This window comes from Eubalaena glacialis, chromosome 9 (assembly GCF_028564815.1).
Source record: "Eubalaena glacialis isolate mEubGla1 chromosome 9, mEubGla1.1.hap2.+ XY, whole genome shotgun sequence".
In the NCBI taxonomy this organism is placed as follows: domain Eukaryota; kingdom Metazoa; phylum Chordata; class Mammalia; order Artiodactyla; family Balaenidae; genus Eubalaena; species Eubalaena glacialis.
This window is the reverse complement of record NC_083724.1, coordinates 109,482,953-109,502,864: the sequence shown is the minus strand read 5'-3', so window position 1 is coordinate 109,502,864 and position 19,912 is coordinate 109,482,953. Positions and strand designations below refer to the sequence as shown.

The window sequence follows — 19,912 nt, the reverse complement described above, 5'->3', positions numbered from 1 at the left end:
AGAGGGGGTCCAGGGAAGAAGAAGGGGAGAGACAGGAGGGTCCAGAAGGGCAGGGGACAGAGAAGGGGTGAAAGACCCCAAGGAGTCCTTATGGGGGAGAGTCAGCTTGCTTTATTTCCCAGATGGCAACAGAGAAAGGTAACGGCGGAGGCCACCTGGGGAGGCTGTGCTCCTCTGGATGGCCTCAGGGACGCCCAACCCAAGCTCTGCCCAGGAACCACATCCTGGTGGGGACAGATGGGCCAGAGAAGCTCACTGCCAGCGCCTCCAGAACACCGCCCCCCCCCACCGAACATTCCGGGTCAGCAGCCTCAGCCGGGTTTGCAGGGCCTCCTCTCCGTTGGTGACTTTCCTCCTGGCACCTATTCCCTGCGGGGCCTCCTTCCTCCCCTGGCACAGGGCCCCACCAAACCTGTGTGTCAGTGAGCAGACAGCTGCCTGTGGGGCTCTGAGGAGCGCTGTGACATCCTCTTTCTCCCCCACAAAATATCATCTCAGTTTGCCTGAAAGTTCACCATTAGTGACTCATTTCTTTGGGTTAAACATAGCCCTCCCTTTTTAAATGCAGCTGCTCGAGGAAAGGGTAACTCATTGAGTTCTTAACATCCTAGCGTGAATGGGGATACAGATGAGATCTAGGAGTCTTCGAGGAAGGAAGAGGAAGTGGGGAAGGAGACAAAGAGGAGGAAGGGAAGCTACTGAAAAGGAAGAGGAGACCAAAGAAAGGACCAGCAAGAAGCAACTCTGTTCTACCTTGAGTGCCTTTTTCACAAGCCAACACCGTTCCAGAGTGAATTAAAGAAGCCCCTTTATTTAGGTAGAGTCCTCTGTGATTTACAAAGGACCTTCACGCCCACCCCCATTCGATCCTCACAGCTCTGTGAAGCCATGACCAGGGAGGTTGTTGTACCCATTTTCCAGTTGAAGAGACTGAGGCTCTTGGACTTTGGAGGACTTACCATCTAGCCAGTGAGCGGGAGAGCTGGGACTCTCTACCTCCTTTGTACAGAAGCCCGTGAAGACACCCACACCGGGACTTCCCTGGTGGTCCAGTGGTTAAGAATCCACCTTCCGATGCAGGGGACACAGGTTCAATCCCTGGTCTGGGAACTAAGATCCCACACGCCGCGGGGCTACTGAGCCCGCACGCCGCAACTAAAGATCCCGTGTGCTGCAACTAAGACCCAATGCCACCAAAAATAAATAAATAAATATTTTTTTTAAAAAAAAAGATGCCCTCACCGAGCTCACCTCCTCCCTAATTCACCCACAGTCCTCTGGTCAGAAAGATCCCGGTAGAGGAACAAGAATGAAAATGGTGCCAGGAAGGGGTCGGGGGATGGAGGGGGCAAACGCAAGATCCCCCACAGTGGGAGCAGGGAGCACGTGCCATGTCCTAAAGCCCCCGCCCCGAACTGGGTGGGAGGAGATGTGGATGGAGGGCAGAGGCCTCCACTTGCTCACTGGTGACAACTCTGATGCCAACATCCGGGACATCCCACGCATCCTTCAGTTGGCAGCCTCGCTCCCCAGGACTCCACGCAAGGACCAGGAAGGCCTGCGAGGGCTTCGTTGGCCTTGGGCGTGAAGAGGAGGCTGGCTGTGGACACAGCGGGGTAGGCTGGACCCAGGAAGGTCCCCAGGGAGACAGGGAAGCAGGAAGAGACCCCAGAACCCCTGCCAAGAATCCCCACAGGCTTCCAGGCCCAGTTTTTCCTGTTCCCTCCTCTTCCTTTCCTCACTGTTCTGTCTTCAAGCTTCCCACCCTGCAGGAAGTGGTCAGTCAGCCATATTGAAACTGTCCCCCGTGTCTCCCCCTTAACGAGCCAGGTTAAATATGCTGTAATCAGAGTAATAATACACCTGGGCTGGTTCTCGAGAGAACTGCCTTTTGTACGGCAATAGGACATTAATAGCAATTATTCTGCTTTGTAATCGGAGCTTTAAATACTAATTCAAACAGCCAGAGGAAAACCAATTAGTGCTAATTTATCTCTATGTGTTTTCCAGAGCTGGCGTCTGTCACACTGTGAAGAAATAGGTTGGTAATTAGTACAGTTGGGTGGTAGATAGAAGTAATTATCAGATTCTTTCATTTTTCTTTGGGAAAAAAAAAAGGGTGGGGGGAGGGCCGAGATAGGTTCTGTAAGTCTTTGTTCCCTTGAAGTTTAAAGGGAGGACACACGCTGGCTCTGAGATCTCAACCCTAAGCATCCCAACTGTACAGGTATCTCCAAGAGCTCGATGGGCTCTGGTGGAGGTTGCCTTGAAGGCCTTAACATGGAGCCTCCAGCGGATAGGCTCGTAGAAGTACCGCCTGCAACATTAAAAGAAGCAGAGCATTTCTGGGGAAAGGTTGGTGAGCCCCACACCCAAGCTGACCACAGGAGTAAGGGCACAGTGGGACCTGAGTCCCAGGCAGGCCTCTATGTCTCCAGCTGTGTGGCCTGGGTAGAGGCACTAAACCTCTCTGGACGTTGGTTTCCCCATTTGTAAAATGGACAGGATCATCCCTATCTCACAGGGTTGTTGTAAGGATTCGATCAAGTAAAAGAATGTTTATATGGAGCCTAGAACCAAGTCATAATAGGTATGAGTTATTGAGTGCAAACCATTTGCCTGGGACTCTTCTAGATGATTTTGTATATATTAATATTATCTCTAACCCTCCAAAGGCATGGGCAGCCTCACTGTGTTAGTTTATTTCCCTGTTTCCTCTCCTGTCCGTACCTTTCACCAGCTGTGCAGCTCAGGAGAAGCTATTAATCTCAGTAAGCCTCGGTTTCCTCATCTGTATAACAGCTGTGATAAGAGTACCTTCCTTGAAGATTAAAGGAGACAATGATGCTAAAAGCTCTTAGCAGGCGCTCTATTATCATTATCAATATTATATATTATCTTTTCATTGCATATAGTTTTGTTGTCACCTATACAAATCCTCTATTGAAAGATACGGCACTTTGAGTACATTTTATTAACTAATCCACAGGACTTATCAAATGTCCGATGCATACTTACTACCATAGCAAGCCTGCTCACACCATTTCGAAACATAAAGCTAGCACGCCCTGAACGACAGAAGGTGGGAGAATAATGGCATTTGACAGAGCTTCACAGTTTATATCAACACAATGCCATCATGTATATGATTCCAACGCCTTTTCACAAGTCAGTGGGTTGAGAACTACTGAATCCCCATTTCACAGGTAGGAAAATGAATTTAAGTGGTTTGCTCAAGAAAGTGGTAGAATCAGAACCCAAACCCAGGCTTTTGACCGCTCACTCTACCTAGGCACTCACTAAATGCTTGTTGAATGGGTAAGTAAGTGTGCTTTCCACTAAACCATATCACCTAAGCTGCCAAAGGGGATCTCACACCCCTGCGTGAGGAGCAGGGCTGATCAAGGAGAGGTGAGACAGAGGCACAGAAATCTTCAGAGACGAGATGGGCCATGGCAGGGCTGGGCAGCTCCGCTCAGCCTAGACAAGGCTTCTGAACGTGTTGAATTAGTAGGCAACATTAAAAACTTGGGAGACTGCATTTAGCGACCTGGGTGAAGATCTGTCAACTCAGGCCATCTCCTGTTCTCACAGACATCATCCCACCCACACAGGGAACCTGCCTAGGCCCTACTGGCACATGAAGTGTGACCCCTGGGCCGGGCCTCTGAGGACAGCAGTATGAGGTAGGGAAGGGGAGCAGGGGGTAGAGGGTGTAGGTTGGGCAAAGACCCCAGGAGGGGCCAAACACACAGTGTTTGAGAAGCAGGGGCTAGACTGGCCCGGCAGGTCAGGAGGGCAAGTGCTGGGACCGGTTAGTAAGGTAGAATTGGCCACCACACGGCAGAGGGCAGGTGTGACCAGGGCTAGTTATTCACTGCTCCCACAGAAGGGACAGGCGGGGACTTCAATGCAGCCTGCACCCTGCCCCCTAGCCACTCACCCAGGCCAGGAGCTGCCTCCACCCTGAGGAAGGGGAGCCTTCTTTCTCATCACACAGAGGCGCCTGCCATATGCTCGTCAAGCTGTGAGCTTCCACCCAGAGGGACACCTGTTTCCTGCGGGCCAGTGGCTGCCCGAGGTTCAACGTGTTTCAAAGGCAGCGCTTGAGAAAGTGGTAGAGGTGGCAGGGTGGACAACGGGGGGGGGGCAGAGAGACTGAGGGGAGGAGAGCGTAGACGAGGTGATAGTGGCAGGAATGGGGAGACGTGAAAGAAAGGAAAGGGTGTATGTATGTAGGCAGGGGCAAGGGATGAACTGGGCATGTATCAAAATATTAATAACAGCTTTGACTGGAGGGTTATGGGTAATTTTAATCGTCCTCTTTTTGGTTATTGGTATTTTCTAAGTTTTCTACATTGAACATAGTTCTCTTTTATACTAAGAAAAACAATGAAACTTAATTTTAAAAAAGGAAGGGACATATGCTGGAGACATTTTGAAGGAAGAACTGACAGAATTTGATAAGTGACGAGATAAGGGTGATAAAGGAGAAAGATGAATCAAAAATAACTCGGAGGTTTTGAGACTGGGTGATAGGGAAAATGACAGGGAGAGGGAAGTTGGGTGGGGGAGGGTTAGAGAGTGGGGATGGGACCCGTTCAGTTGAGACAGTGGAGGGTATTCATTCCCACAGCAGGAAAGGAAGAGCTGCCCTGAGAAGGGCTGTGCTCACCAGGCCGCAGGGCAGCCTCGGGGTCAAGAGGAGAACTCGGGACACCCTTACCAATGCTCCATCCAGAGCTGCAGGCAGACCTGTCTTTCTCGGCAGGGACTTTAAAAGAGAGGCACCCTGACAAGACCCTGAGGTAGACCCGCCCACGACCAGCAGGCCTTCCCAGCCTTGGAACTGGGCTGCTTGGTCCTGGGGGGGCCAGGACAAACTTAATGCATGACAGGGAGCAGGGCTGGGGAGTGGAGGATGTTAGGCCCAAGGCCCTGCCGGCAGAGGCTGCAGAAGACAGAGCATGCTGGCAGGGAAGTCCCAGGGTCCCGGTGTCATTGGCGATGGCCGTGAAGGGATGGAAAGCAGGGGAACTCATCTCTGGAGGATACAGGAGGCATTCCTCACATTGAGAAGGGTCCCCCTGAATCTTAGTTCCCAGCCAACCCCCTCACCCCCAATTGTCCACAAACACATTGTTAATGCCTAGAAACCCATTCTGCTGCTCCTGGTTGACTGGTCTGCAGAGGCTTTGGACCTGCCAGAGCCTCGGAGACCAGCTGTCCCAGGCCACACAAACACCCAGGACAGGAAAAGGCTGTTCCCTCTCGCCTCTAGAACCATCTGCCTTGTATCTTCTGGTGACTTGGCCAAGGGTGGGTCTCCTGAGGCTCCGAGTGAAAAGTTGCATCCTGACTAGCGCCGTCCAGCAGGCCAGCAGCAAAGCCGCCGCCTCTTCCGTTGGGGTCACCCCTCTCCCCCTCCCCAGTTGGCCCTGCCCCCTGCACCCGCACCAGCCCTCCCGGCACCAGGTCCGCCTCTCTGAACCACCATTGCCTTAAAAGACTCCACATTGACTAAGCCTGAGGCCCCACCGGAGGCTGCGTCACTGTTTCCTTGGCAACCGAAGGGGTGGGTGCAAAGTAACACACAAAGCAAACAAAATGAGCTCCACATGGGTGGCCGGGAGAGTCACCTCAGCATCCTGGGGCCACCGATTGCAGGGGGTATCTGGGTGTCTGCCAGACTCCTCTCACTGAGGCTGCTCTGGGGGGCACCTGACAGCCCCCCAGATATCCTAGGCAAGGAGCACTTCACAACACGCCATGGCCTCTGCTGGGAGCTGTCTTGCCAGAAGAAATGAGATTATCTGGTGAGGATCCCGCCTCTCCACGCACTGGGCACTAATGAGGCTGAGACGTCAGCCCCGAAAAGTTGTCAGCCAGGAGGAGCGTAGAGCCACCAGGGAGAGCTTGTGGCCAGTCACTGCCTGCCTGAGACGGCCTGATGTGACCCCAGCACTCCCTGGGCTCCTACTGTAAAGGTCCTTCCAAGGTGCACTGTGGGAAAACCTTGACAGGTGTATGGCTGAGATTCCAAACTGCTTTTCAAAAAAATTTTTTTTATTAAGTTACAAATATATCCATCAAATACCCAGATATTAAGTGTAAAACTTCCATTGTCTTAGTCAGTTCAGGCTGTTATGACAGAATACCATAAACTGGGTGGCTTATAACATTTTTCACAGTCCTGGAGGCCAGAAGTCTGAGATCAGGGTACAGCATGGCAGGTTCTGGTGAGAGCCTTCTTCTGGGTTGCAGGCAGCTGACTTCTCAAAGTATGCTTCCTTGGAGACCAAGGAGGAGGAGGGGGAACAAGCTCTCTCTGACTCCCAAAAGGGCACTAATCCCATCATGAAGGCCCCTCCCCCCGACCTAATCTAATCCTAATTACCTCCCAAAGGCCCACCTCCTAATACCATAATACTGGGGGTAGGGTTTCAACATACACATTTTAGGGGGACACAAACATTCTGTCCATTCACCATGTAACCACCACCAAGATCAAGACATGGAGTATTTCCAGTGCCCCCAAAGCCTCCCTCTTCCCAGTCAATATCCCCACCCCAAAGGCGACAGAGTTCTGACGGCTGTCACGGCCCATGAGGCTTGCTGAGGCCTTCACGTAATAGAGCCACGTCGAGGGGGCGCTCCTTTGCCCTTGCCTGGCTGCGGGCACGGTGTTCTATCCTGGGAGTCAGCCACGTTGTTGCAGAAGAAGTCAGGGGCTCATAAAAAGAAACAAAACTGAGTTATTTGTCATGAGGTGGATGGACCTAGAGCCTGTCATACAGAATGAAGTAAGTCAGAAAGAGAAAAACAAATACCGTATGCTAACACATACATATGGAATCTAAAAAAAAAAAAAAAAAAATGGTTCTGAAGAACCTAGGGGCAGGACAGGAATAAAGATGCAGACATAGAGAATGGACTTGAGGACACGGGGAGGGGGAAGGGTAAGCTGGGACGAAGTGAGAGAGTGGCATGGACATATATACACTACCAAATGTAAAATCGATAGCTAGTGGGAAGCAGCCACATAGCACAGGGAGATCAGCTCGGTGCTTTGTGACCACCTAGAGGGGTGGGACAGGGAGGGTGGGAGGGAGGGAGACGCAAGAGGGGGGGGATATGGGGATATATGTATACGTATAGCTGATTCACTTTGTTATAAAGCAGAAACTAACACACTGTTGTAAAGCAATTATACTCCAATAAAGATGTTAAAAAATACAAATTAAAAAAAAAAAAGAAGAAGTCAGGGGCTCATTCTTTTCTCTCGCTGTGCAGCATGCCTAGTGCTTCTAAGTGTCTCAAGGGTTTTCTCCAGGTCCCTGACCTGCAACTGTTATTTCTACCAGGCCACGCGTGGCCAGGGACACCCAAGCACAGGCACGCCCAGGTTGTGCCCAATCCCAGGTGCACCCTTTTCTACCGCACTCGAGAAGTCACGTAAGAATGAGAGTGGGTATGACCATATCATGGAGCTAACCTTGAATTCCCTCTAAGGTAACCCCTCAAAGTGTGTTTGGGGGGGATTATTCGAAAACTGCGGTACTTTATTATTAGCAACATATTTGTTTGTGATACATCTCACAACTGCTGGTACCATGCCAGCGCGTCACAGCTCTTAGGCTGAGAGCTAGTCTAAGTGGTGTGATTTCAGAAGTAAAGGAAGGCCATTTCCTGCCCCCAAACTATCTCTTTCCCCTAACCCACTGCTTCTCCTGAAGTTTCGCCCTATCGATTTATTGTGCTGCATCAGACAGCGCCAGTGTCCTCTTTTAAAATGCAGGAACGGGCTTCCCTGGTGGCGCAGTGGTTGAGAATCTGCCTGCCAATGCAGGGGACACGGGTTCGAGCCCTGGTCTGGGAAGATCCCACATGCCGCGGAGCAACTAGGCCCGTGAGCCACAACTACTGAGCCTGCGCGTCTGGAGCCTGTGCTCCGCAACAAGAGAGGCCGCGATGGTGAGAGGCCCGCGCACCGTGATGAAGAGTGGCCCCCGCTTGCCGCAACTAGAGAGAGCCCTTGCAAAAAAAAAAAAAAAAAGGAAAAAAAAAATGCAGGAACTCCTGAGGAGAGGGAATCCATTAAACCCACAGTACCTTACCTTAGTGTGACTTATGGGGGCACTGGAAAGACACGCATGCTGGGGGCTGGCTGCACACCTGGCGCTGCGGGGGACCTTTTCCCACGCCTCCTCTCCCCATCCCCACAATGAGGTCGGGAGGATGGTATTCTTAGCCCCATTTTACAAATGAGAAAACTGAGGCTTGGGGAGATTAAATAACTAGCCTAAGGCCACATAACTCTTAGGTTGCAGAAGCAATCATTCAAGGCCAGTTTAGTCTCCTCCAAAGCTCACCTGGGTAGGTGGGAAGTACCAGGTATTTGTGAGCAAGGAGAGAGAAAGGCATAGAAAGGAGAAGGGCCAGACGCTGTGCCGAGGAGAAAAGTGACACCCTGGCCATAAATCAAAGTGCCAGAGGAAAAAGGGAGTTCCTTCATATTGGATTTCATAGTCGCCCAAGTGCTGCCGCCCCAGAGCCAGCGGCACGTGCACCATCAGGGCAGTCTGGCCACCATCGGCCCCGACACCTCCTCCGTTCTTGGTGACCACCAAGGGATGTGTCACAGGCACCAGGTCACATCCCTACAGAGATGTGCACAGGCCTTCCTCCTGACTCAGAAGGGCCAGTTTCTTCAAGCCCCTCTTGGGGTGCAGAAGAATGCCCATTTGGAAACGTCACGGAGTGTTAACTCCCTGCCAAGCACCCTATTTGCACTGTTTCAGTCTATACAGCAACCCCGTGGCGTGGGTATTCTGAGGCCCCATTTGTAGGTGAGAAAGCCGGTGCATCGCCACGAGGCTGCAGACTCCACGAAGGCAGAGATCACATCTCTACAGGGAGTCACTCTACAGGCTAGCACCTACCACTATGCCTGGTATATTCTGGGTGCTTTTCTCCTCAGCACAGCATCTGCCCCTATTACCTCTGGGTCCCTCAGAGGTGTATGGCCAGGTCTTCCTGACCCTAAAGAGGACATCCTCAGCACCAGATGAGGTACACTGCAACAGAGACCCAGCGGGAGGGTGAGGAAGGCCTAATTCTGGGAAAGGGGAGATGCCTGGGCTTCAAAACCAAGAGTGTATATTGAAGGGGTCCATCAGGTTAGGCCCAGGAGCTGGCTGCCTGTATCTGTTGGTACAAGGCAAGAGCGCTTCCTCAAAAATAGCACCTGCACCAGCCACAATTCCACCAGTATATGTTCACTCCCTTGGGTCTCAAGCACTGTGTTAGGCTGTGGGATAACAAGGATGAAACACGGTGGTGTCCTCAGGGTTTAGAAAAGGGGAGGTGCAAAGCCCACGATGGGCACGGGCTGTGAAGGGGGCCCTCCCAGACCCTCCCGGGTCTGGCACCTGTGAGGCCCCGAGAACAGCGCCAGGCACGGAGCAATGGTTAGACACGCACGTGCTCACGTGCACACGGGCCGGGAACTTGCATGGGATCCTGAGGTAGACAGGGAGTCTTGCGGAACAGGTTGCAGCAGGCGAGTGACAACGTCACATGTATCTTCCATGGTGCTAACTTCGGCAGCATCAGTGATGGGAGGGATGGACGTGCGGGGTGGGCAGGGGGACTGACCAATGATGTCATGCGTTCTGGAGGATTCACCTGTCATCAGCTGGCACCCTCACGTAGCGGGGAATACCTCAGCCGAGAGTACCCTGGGCTTGAGGAGGGGTGCCAGGAGAAGGCGGGAGTCAGTCCTGAGAAAAAGGCGTGTCCCTAAAAGTGGACAGACCCGAAGGCAGCCTCCTCCGCTTACCCAGGGTCGGGGGCTGTGGGCACGCATCTGTGGGGTGCTGCACGTGCACGCACATGCACACACACACACACACACATGCCCACACGTACACACACGTATTGGATTTAAGAATAAGGAGCTTTAAAAAAAAAAAAGAAACAACGCATACCTGGGTCCCATCCACCCATGGAATCCCCGTCTCTTGTGTTTGGATGATGGACACAAGGTGTGCCCTGAACTGAAGCTCAGGTTTGCCACCACTTTTTCATCATCCCTGGTGTATTCCTTTCAGTGATTTCACATAAGGAAAACGGGCTGGAAAAAAGTTAAGTGAGGAACAGGCAAAGAAACCAAAGAGCATGTCCCCTGGGGAAGAGAAGCTCTGAAGAGAAATTGTAAATTCTTCTGGTGTTTAAAATCCATGAGATCGGACTTCCCTGGGGGCGCAATGGTTAAGAATCCACCTGCCAATGCAGGAGACACGGGTTCAATCCCTGGTCCGGGAAGATCCCACATGCAGCAGAGCAACGAAGCCCGTGCGCCACAACTACTGAGCCCGCGCGCCACAAGTATGGAAGCCCCCGCGCCTAGAACCTGTGCTCCACAACAAGAGAAGCCACCACAGTGAGAAGCCCGCGCGGCGCAATGAAGAGTAGCCCCCGCTCCACGCAACTGGAGAAAGCCCGCACGCAGCAACGAAGACCCAACGCAGCCAAAAAAAATGTAAAAAAAAAAAAATCCATGAGATCGGGGAGCAAGTCTTTTCCACATCTCTCTCTTCTCTTGGCACTAAGTACCTGGCATGCAGGGGTCATCCAGTGACAGCTGAGCAATGAATGAATGAAATAGTTGAAAAAAGTCACACAAGGAGGAAAGTTAATCTTGTTCCGTAGGGCCCCAGGCAGAGCTACAACCATGGCAGTTATGCTAGGGAGCTAGATGAACTTCTTAACGATAATAATAGCTAAGCTTTGTTAGTTTAGTAGGCTGGGCACTGCTCGACATGTATCATCTCCTGTCATCCTCACAAAACCCTATAGAACAGGCACTTGTATTGTTCCCATTTTACAGAGGAAGAGGAAACGGAAGCAAAGAAATATTAAGAAGTCCCCTATCCAAGGTCCTAGAGCTGCGACGTGGCTGTGCTGGATTTAAACCCAGACACTCTCGCTCCAGCGTGCACTGCTCTTAAACACTTACTTAACCATGAGAGCTGCACAGAGATGGTCTGACACTCTGGGAGAAGGTCGCCAACCCTCCATCCCCAGAGGAGCCAGAGCCAAGAATGAACAAGTCATCATGGTTGGGGATGTCATGAAGGGGATTCAAGCAGCCACAGAAGGGTGGACTAGGTGACTTTCCAGACTTCTTCCAGCTCTCAGAGAAGAGAATTCTGTGTCTCAGTCCATTTGGATTGTTATAACAACTGCCATGGGCTGAGTGGCTCAAAAGACAAACATTTATTTCTCCAAATTCTAGAGGCTGGGAAATCCAAGATCAAGGTGCTGGCAGATCCAATGTCTGGACAGCCACCTTGTATCCTCACATGGCCCCAAGAGAGCAGAGAGAGGAAGCAAACTCTCTCCTGTCACTTCCTATAAGGGCACTAATCCCATCAGGAGGGCTCCACTCTCATGACCTAATCACTTCCCAAAAGGCCCCACCTCCAAATACCATCACATTGATAGTATCAGGGTTTCAACATGTGAATTTGAGGGGAACACAAACATTCAGTCCGTAGCACTCTGTCATTTTATTCCTTTGCCCTGGGTCGTTTTTGTGAGAGAAGAGTTATTTGGAGTTACTCTATCTGAAGTGGAAAGAGTACTAGCTTGGGAGTCAGGACCCCAGGTTCCAGCTTGAACTGCAGGCAGCTCTGTGCTCTGAAGTTCCTCAACCGTTAAAGATAGGAAATTTCTAACCCCTTCAAGTCCAAGATCCCACAGTTCTCTGATTTGGTGTCAGGGGAGGAAAAGGAAGACCACAGTAGGGAAAGGGGACCCCGCTTTGCTCCTTACACAAAAGCAATTCTACCTTTCTGGGACCCTGACGTCACTTTTATCTTTAGAGGCATGATGATTAGAGGCCTGACTAAGAAGAAACCAGTCGGGTCAATGTCAGGCCATCCATCCCCATGGAACTTGGCCTTTTTCTCCCTTCAGGACTGAGAACCTGACCATCTAGGGCATCTCAAAATTAATCTTGCTTTTTCTCAACAATGGGCAAGGCCTGATGTCAGAAATATCCAGAAGAACTGTTGGAGCAGAATTCTGGCTACATCTGCAGATAGGCGTTTTGAAGGGCCACCCTGCATTTTTGCTGGACTGCTCCCTGCCTCATGGTTTTCCACCCCTCTGTTGCTTTTAGAGATGTATATTTATATACATATAAATATCTCTTTCCCTGAGGGACAATGAAGCTCAGCCACTGGGAGTTCAGTGTGATCCTGTAGAATCTGTTATGAAGGAATTTCACTGGGTCGGGGAGCAGAGACTGTGTATTCAGGACATTACCTGGTTAATAAAAAAATTGCACAGCTCCCAGAAACACATGAGATTTCCTTTCCTACTTTTTCCGCTTTAAAGTAACAAAGGGGGGACTTCCCTGGTGGTCCAGTGGTTAAGACTCCGTGCTTCCACTGCTGGGGGCACGGGTTCGATCCCTGGTCGGGGAACTAAGATCCCGCATGTAGCGTCTCGCAGCCCTAAATAAATAAATTAATTAATTAATTAAAAACAAATAAATTAATTAATTAACCAAGGGTATGTCGCTTCCCCCATTTTTGCCAATTTAAATTGCAATTATTCTTTTTTGAGACAATAAGCAAACTAACAGTAAGGGTTAAATAATTTGTTAAAGGGTCGTGGGGTAGAGAGGAGTTGGGGTTTGGAAAGGGGGTTGGGGGGACTGGAATCTGCCAGTAGCAGCAATAAATGCAGAGTTGTGCCTCAGGCATAATATATCAAAGAAAATATAATGCATCCAGCTTAAAACTAATGATTGCCGTATAATTAGATGAGAAGCATTGTGCTATAAATGTGTATTCTTTAGCGTGCTGTGATTTTACTGTAAAAAAAAGAGAGAGAGCGAGAAAGAAGGAGACAGAAAAACACAGAGCCCAGCAACATACTATAAAAAGAACCTTCTGTTGACTTCTCTACTGTTTAGTATTCCTTGGCTGTTCTCCCTTGGGAGTGTGTAATTAGTACTTTATGAAGAGTACATTTAAAGCAGTTTAATATTCACCTCATTCAATCTGAAACAATGTGATCCATGCTTAGACAAATCAGTGCTCCTCGCTGACATAAGCTGTCAGAACATTACCTCTGAAAAGACCTTTCAGGAGGTTTGGATGTTAATTAGTTGTCTATCGTGTATAAACAGAGCAGTGAGCAGAAGGGGCTCCGACAGGCCAGAGGGATACGTTGGGAAATGCATTTTGTATGAACGCGGCTTGCAGGGGGGTCTTCTCGCTCTCCTCCCCTCCTCCCATCCCCCCTCCCCCGTGTCAGCAGCCACGCATGCTTTGGACCTCTTCCGGGCAAGAAAAGAGCTTTCCGGTGGCTTCAAGGGGCACCTCCAGCCCCCAGAGGGGACTGGGGATGCTAAAGGGGTCCCCCGTACACCACCCCTGCCCCTGACACCTGCTGGAGCCCCAGGAAAGGGCCACCTGCAAGTGTGGCAGGAAGCATGACCTCACAGGCCCACCTGGCTTGCTGGGAGGCTCCAGGCTTTGGGCCCCGGCTGGGTCCCACCTCCTGTGGGTGGAGACAGCCGAGAAGAGATGAAGGTGTCCTGATGCCCATCTCCTTGCTCACCCGAAAGCTCTGCTCTTCCGGGCAGCCAGTCCGCTGTAAACAGTGTTGCATGGTACAAAAGAGGACTCCCCAACACGGGAATTCATGCAACTTCGCCCAACAGCCCGGCTTCTCAGAGGGCCGGCAAGGTTCAGAATGTACAGGGCACAGAGTCCAGACCCAGCCTCAGGATGATCCTTTGCCAAAGTACATCCTGCAAAGGCACTGCCTTTGTGAGCTGTCTAGGAATTTGAACTAGCTGTCCTTTGTCCCGGACTTAGAATGCCCTTGTGCGAAGCGCTTCCTAGCATGTTGAAGGTGCTTACTAAGCAGTGTCAGGACATCATTCTGTTGTTCTTGCCAGGCTCGTGATTCCAAGATGGCATGGCAGCTGGCAGCAGGAACCTCCCCCACCCAGGGTCAAGCAAGCCCCACCCACTCAGCTGTGTCCCCCACTGGTCTTCCTTTCCCCACTCCCAGCACCCCACCTTCCTTTAGTGGGCCCAACCCCCACAGGCTCTGTGTTCAACATTCTTTCCATGAGCAACCACTAAGCACCTACTGTGTGCACTGCACTGCGCTACATTCTGGGGCAGCAAAGATACGTAAGTCGTGGTCTCAGCTCACGGGCCATTTACAGACCCATAAACTTATTATCACAGTTTGGGGTAATTATAACCAGTGTCAGAGAGGCAATATCATTTAGTGGTTAGGAGGGAGGGCACTGAGGTCATACTGCCTGGATTCAGATCCCAGCCTCACCTTGGGCAGGTTATTTAGCTGCTCTGAGCCTCGGTTTCCTTATCTGTAAAATGAGGATAAGAACCTTTCATGGGTTTTTGAATGTTAAATGGCATAATTCAGTAAAGTGCCTAGTGTAAGGCGTAGGATGTACTAAGTGCTCGATTAATGTTTGTTCCCCACCCCCAAATAGTATAACAGTCAAAGCGCCTGAAGGCGGAAGAGGGAGATACTAACTGTGCCTGGGTAGTCTTGGAAGGCTTCCTGGAGGAGGTGACATTTGAGCTATGTTTTAAAGGACTGCGTAGAAGTTTACCAGGTAAAGAAGTAACAGGATGGCTTTCTAGATACAGGAACAGTGAATTATAGGTGGAAAGGGGCACAGAAATAAGCAGGGTGTTGGTGATAGGAAGACATGGCCCCTGTGCACCGAGTCACACTGCTGAGTTCCAGCCCGGGAGGCTGGTTGCAGGTGACCCTCCAGAACCAGCCACGGGATGGCACAAGTACACAGAAGAGAGTGCTCCAGGTTCCGTGGCTGGGTGATGATGGGGTTTTTCCAGCAGCCGAGGAACTAGTCCTTTTCACTGTATTTCTCAAAAAGAAGAATCGCTCTCTTTTCGTGCCTAGTGCAGCCATGGCTCGCAGTCCCAAGAAACACCTGAAGCACATAGCAGCTCCAAAGCATTGTATGCTGGATAAACTGACTGGTGTGTTTGCTCCTCGTCCATCTACCGGTCCCCACAAGCTGAGGGAATGTCTCAAGGAACAGACTTAAGTATGCCCTAACAGGAGATGAAGTAAAGAAGATCTGCATGCAGCGTTTCATTAAGATTGATGGCAAGGTCCTCACTGATATAACCAACCCTGCTGGTTTTATGGTTGTCATCAGCATTGACAAGACTGGAGAGAATTTTCGTCTGATCTATGACACCAAGGGTCGCTTTGCTGTTCTTCGTATTACACCTGAGGAGGCCAAGTATAAGTTGTGCAAAGTGAGAAAGATCTTTGTGGGGACAAAAGGAATCCCTCATCTGGTGACCCATGATGCTCGCACCATCCGCTACCATGATCCCCTCATCAAGGTGAATGACACCATTCAAACTGATTTGGAGACTGGCAAGATTACTGATTTCATCACATTTGACACTGGTAACCTGTGCACGGTGACTGGAGGTGCTAACCTGGGAAGAATTGGTGTGATCACTAACCGGGAGAGACATCCTGGTTCTTTTGATGTAGTTCATGTGAAAGATGCCAACGGCAATAGCTTTGCCACCCGGCTCTCCAACATTTTCGTTATTGGCAAAGGCAACAAACCATGGATCTCTCTTCCTCGTGGAAAGGGTATCCACCTTACCATTGCTGAGGAGAGAGACAAGAGACTGGCGGCAAACAGAGCAGTGGATAAAATGATCTCTAAGTGACATGATTGGAAAAGTCTTTGTACTTAAAGATAACTACCACATAATTTTAAAAAAAGAAAGAAAGAAAAAGAATCAAGATCTCAAACTCCCCTGGCCTGAGTATCCACCCAAACCTGAACCCATGGGCAGAGCTAGGCTCCCAGGAGGCAGTGGAACATCAAAGAAAGCAGGACCATCCTCTCCCGGCTCCAGCCCCTGCAGCTGTGAGCCTTCCCCCCCCCCCCCGCCCCCTTCCCGCCCCAGCATTGCCCCGGGCTCGCTGGGGGGATGGAGGGATGGGCATACAGCCCCCAGCGCCCAGGACGCAAAAGTGCTCAGTACATGGTGGCTCTTAATATTAATGAAAAGAGCTTGCTCTGACCCACACTTTTTTCAGAACTGCTTCCTTCTCTAGTTTTTCACTTGACAACAAGCCAGGACTCAAGAGGACCAGGGAGTCACCGGTGTCCTCTCGGCAAAGCCCTGGGTCCCCCTGGGCCCCGGGTCTATGTGGGGCCTCTTGTAGTCCCACAGACTCCCAGACGCCACCTCCCGCCCAAGACAAAGCTGGTGGTGGGACCAAGGTCCCAACCCTACAAGCAGCCCCTCGACATAACCCCAGGTCTTCCTCTACTCGTGAAACCCTGGGCCTCAGCATTCCGAGCAGGGCCTTGGTTGGTCACCTTGTAGAATATCCCAGACTCTGGGAGGGTGCTGTCCTCCCCACCACACCAAGGACAGTGTGGGCCGTCCCTCACTCATTGAGCAGTAATGATACCACCCCGCATCTCTCAGGCACCTGCTGCGGGGTAAACGCCTTCTATTGAGAACCCTCACCACAGCCCTCTGAAATAAGTAGGCACTATTACAGCCATGAGGCAGACAATTCACTAAGTCCCGGGGAGGTTGAAGAGTGATCCGAAGGCCCGCAGGCAGGCAAGCAGCAAAACTGGGGGTCTAGGCCTTGTCTACTTCCAAACTCACCCTGCCCCCAATTTTACACTAGGCCAGGCATAGCAAACTACAGCCTGCGGGCCAGATCGGCCTGTTTTTGTAAGACCTGTGAACTAAGAATGTTTCTTACATTTTTAAAGAGTTGTAAGAAAAGAAAGAAAGAAACAAAGAACATGTGACCAAAATCGCCTGTGGCCCACGAAGCCTCAAATATTTACCACGTGGGCCTTTGCAAAAAGTTTGCCAGCCCTGCCCTGGAGCCCATGGGGCCACCCAGGAAACATTTGATTCGGGACCAGACATTGGGTACCAGAGATCCAAGTGGAAAAGCCACAGTAGGGAAGACAGACGTTTGACCAGGGCAATGCTGCTGTGTGACCCGCCGCTTCAAAACCGTTTTTAAAAAGGTCTTTAGTAGAGATGAGATCGGGCTGAAGGGAACACCAGTAATTTCTCTCTCTCTGCAGGCTTTATAGTTGATGAAATTTTTCACACACAATGTCTATTTCATGCGGTTATTATCCCCACTTTTTGAGTGAAAAGTGGAAAAGCTGAGAGGGGAAATGACTGATTTAGGGGTCCCTAGTGAATATCCTCTCCAGGTTCCGTGACCTCAAAGCCAGTGTTCTTTCCATCACACCAGGGCTGCGTCTGAGCCCCAGGGCATCTGGGGAAGGGAAGCAGAGAGACAGTGCCGGGACTGGCCAGGAGGGGAGCTAGTGTGGTGACCATTAGTCCCAGCGCCTCTTTCTTGGCATACAGATTGCCTTTATATGCATCTCAGATTTCCTTTTTTTAACACAAGCCCGGCTATCTTGGAGCTGTTTCAACCACTGAGTCAGCCCTCAAGAAAAGCACCCCAATGTGCTGTATCTCGGGGGTGATTCTAGCCCATACTCATCAAGCTAAATGACCGCCCTCAAGGGCAGGGATGCCTGATTTCCAGTCCCAGCTCTGCCGCCAGCCAGCTTTGTGACCTAGGACAGGCCAGCATCCCTCTCTGTGCCTCCCTTTTCTCCCTGGGAAACGGAGTCCCCACCCACTCCTTAGCCCACATGGGACTGTGGGAAAGTGAATGAGATCACGTCTGTGTGGGGCTTGGCGGAAGGAAGCAGCAGTACAAGGTAGTATTATTTTCTGGGTCTAGCTGGGCAGTTGCCATGAAGCTGCGGAGATGTACAAGTCTTTCAATGGCCTCGGGAACCCATCCCAGGAATGCCATGGGAAGGCAGTGTACCAGAACCAGCTTAGGCTCCCAAGCCACTGAGGAGTGAGTTCAAAGCCCAGCTCAGCCACTTACCAGCTTTGGCAAACCACCCAATTGCTTTCAGCCTCAGTTTCCCCACCTGTAAAATGGGAATAATCCCAACCACAGAGGGCTGTGTGGTTAAGGATTAAATAAACTAATCCCCAGCACTCATGTCTATGAATACCGTGGGCCTTGTCAGGACACCTCTTTGTGTTTTTCCCTGAACTGTCTCCAAATAAGCACAAATGTCCTCCCTCCACGTTCCCCCTCAGGACGGCCTTCTGCAGGAGGGATGGGCTGGGCTTACCAAGCACCCCCTCTTAAAAAAGAAAAGTGAGAACCGAAGCAGTGAGCCCAGGCCTCTCCCGGCATCACCCAGGCAGCCTGTGACCTGCAGGGCTGGGCGTCCAAGGCCAGGGGACTGGGTGAGGCCAGATGTTCCCTGGAGCCCTTTCCCCTTGGGCAGTGGTGGAGAGGGGCCCCGAGTTCTGGACCCAACAGTGCCAACCTTAGCAGCCAAAACTCTCCGGCCGGCCAGCCAGCCAAGGGCAGCAGGCCACAGCGCCCTTCGCCCTCACCAGGTGCAAAATGAAGGGCCTCAGTGAGCCCCAGGCATAAATGAACTGTCTTGGGGGCAGACATAAATGAACTGTCTTCCTGGCCTCTTTTTGTAGGGCAGGAAGGGACACAAAGTTGGGGGATCGGACGCCTACGGAGAAGGTCTCCGGTAGGCAGGAGTGATGATGGAGGTGTGGTTGAGGTTGGTGGTGGCCCAGGCCAGCAAGGGAGCTGAGAGATCCTTCCAGCAGAGGGTGTGAGAACCAGCCACGAACCAGCCACGAACCAGCCGGGCCTCCTGCAGCTCACACCAAAGCTGCCGAGCCAATCTGGTCGAGACGGTCTGAATTAGTCACCAGTTTGGCAAGGAGTTAAATCAGTTACATAACAGCCTCCCATGCTCTCCACTGGCTCTCCTTAGCTGGGCTCTCTCAGGGTGAAGGGGCTGGGGTAGTGGGAGGGAGGTGACATTCTGGGAGCCGAGGGGCTGAGGTTCCCACACCAGCCCTCCCCAGGCCTGCTCCAGCCCGGCAGGGCCAGAAGGAGGCGCCAGCTGTTCACCTCCTGTCTGAGTCTTGGCCCCCACCTGCCTCCCAAACAATCCCTTGCTAGCCAATCCCTTGCTAGCCTTGCAACCCGAGGGCTCCAGGCTCTAAGCGTTAGCAGGGAAGATGCCCCAGACGAGGAGTTAAACTGTTTCTCAGCTCCTGGCAGCTCAGAAGCACTTCAGAGCACTCCCAGGCCCACTTCCCCGGCTTAATTTGTTATAAGACATCATTATAATTAACTATTTTCAAGAAGCATTTAGCAAGCACCTTTGGTCGTGCCCTGTTCAAGGCATTGTAGGAGCTACAAATGTGAATATGAAACAGATACACAGCGGCAAAAGTAGCTCGGAATTATAACACCTTTCCTCCAGAAAGGAGAGCACTTTCATATAAAGGAACTCAAAGCCACGGGTCAGATTTAATCCCTGCATTAGGGCTGGAGAAACCAGCCTTGACCTGGGAAATGCCCGAAACGGTGCAGGCTTCTTGTGGCCGGAGTTTCTTGCTGATTTACTCACCCACTGCTCTTGGCTGAACGAAGAACAATAAATGTTTAACAGTAATAATAGTGGGTGACGGTGATGGCGATGAGCATGATGACAAACATAACGTTAGAGAAGAGTACACGTGTCCCATTTTGGCCCCAAGCCCTTGGGACTTTAATCCTTCCTTTGTCCCTATTGGCACTTCTGTTACACCCATAAGGTAATAGAAAACAGGAGTAGAAGCTTGGGAAACATTTAAGAGTCATTCACGCAGACTTTCTGACTTCAAGCAGGACTTGACTAACTCATCCAGGAAGAGTCACCTTTGCAGCAAGTGGGTGAACACAGGAGTCC

The 19,912-nt window shown here is 51.2% G+C and overlaps 1 protein-coding gene and 1 pseudogene across 1 annotated transcript in view; both read left to right on the top strand.

Moving 5' to 3' along the window:
* The window catches only part of PEBP4 (phosphatidylethanolamine binding protein 4), a 257,677-nt gene that overhangs the window by 200,262 nt on the left and 37,503 nt on the right, over positions 1–19,912 (top strand). The window lies entirely within an intron of this gene.
* Positions 14,996–15,781, top strand: LOC133097515 (small ribosomal subunit protein eS4, X isoform-like; annotated as a pseudogene).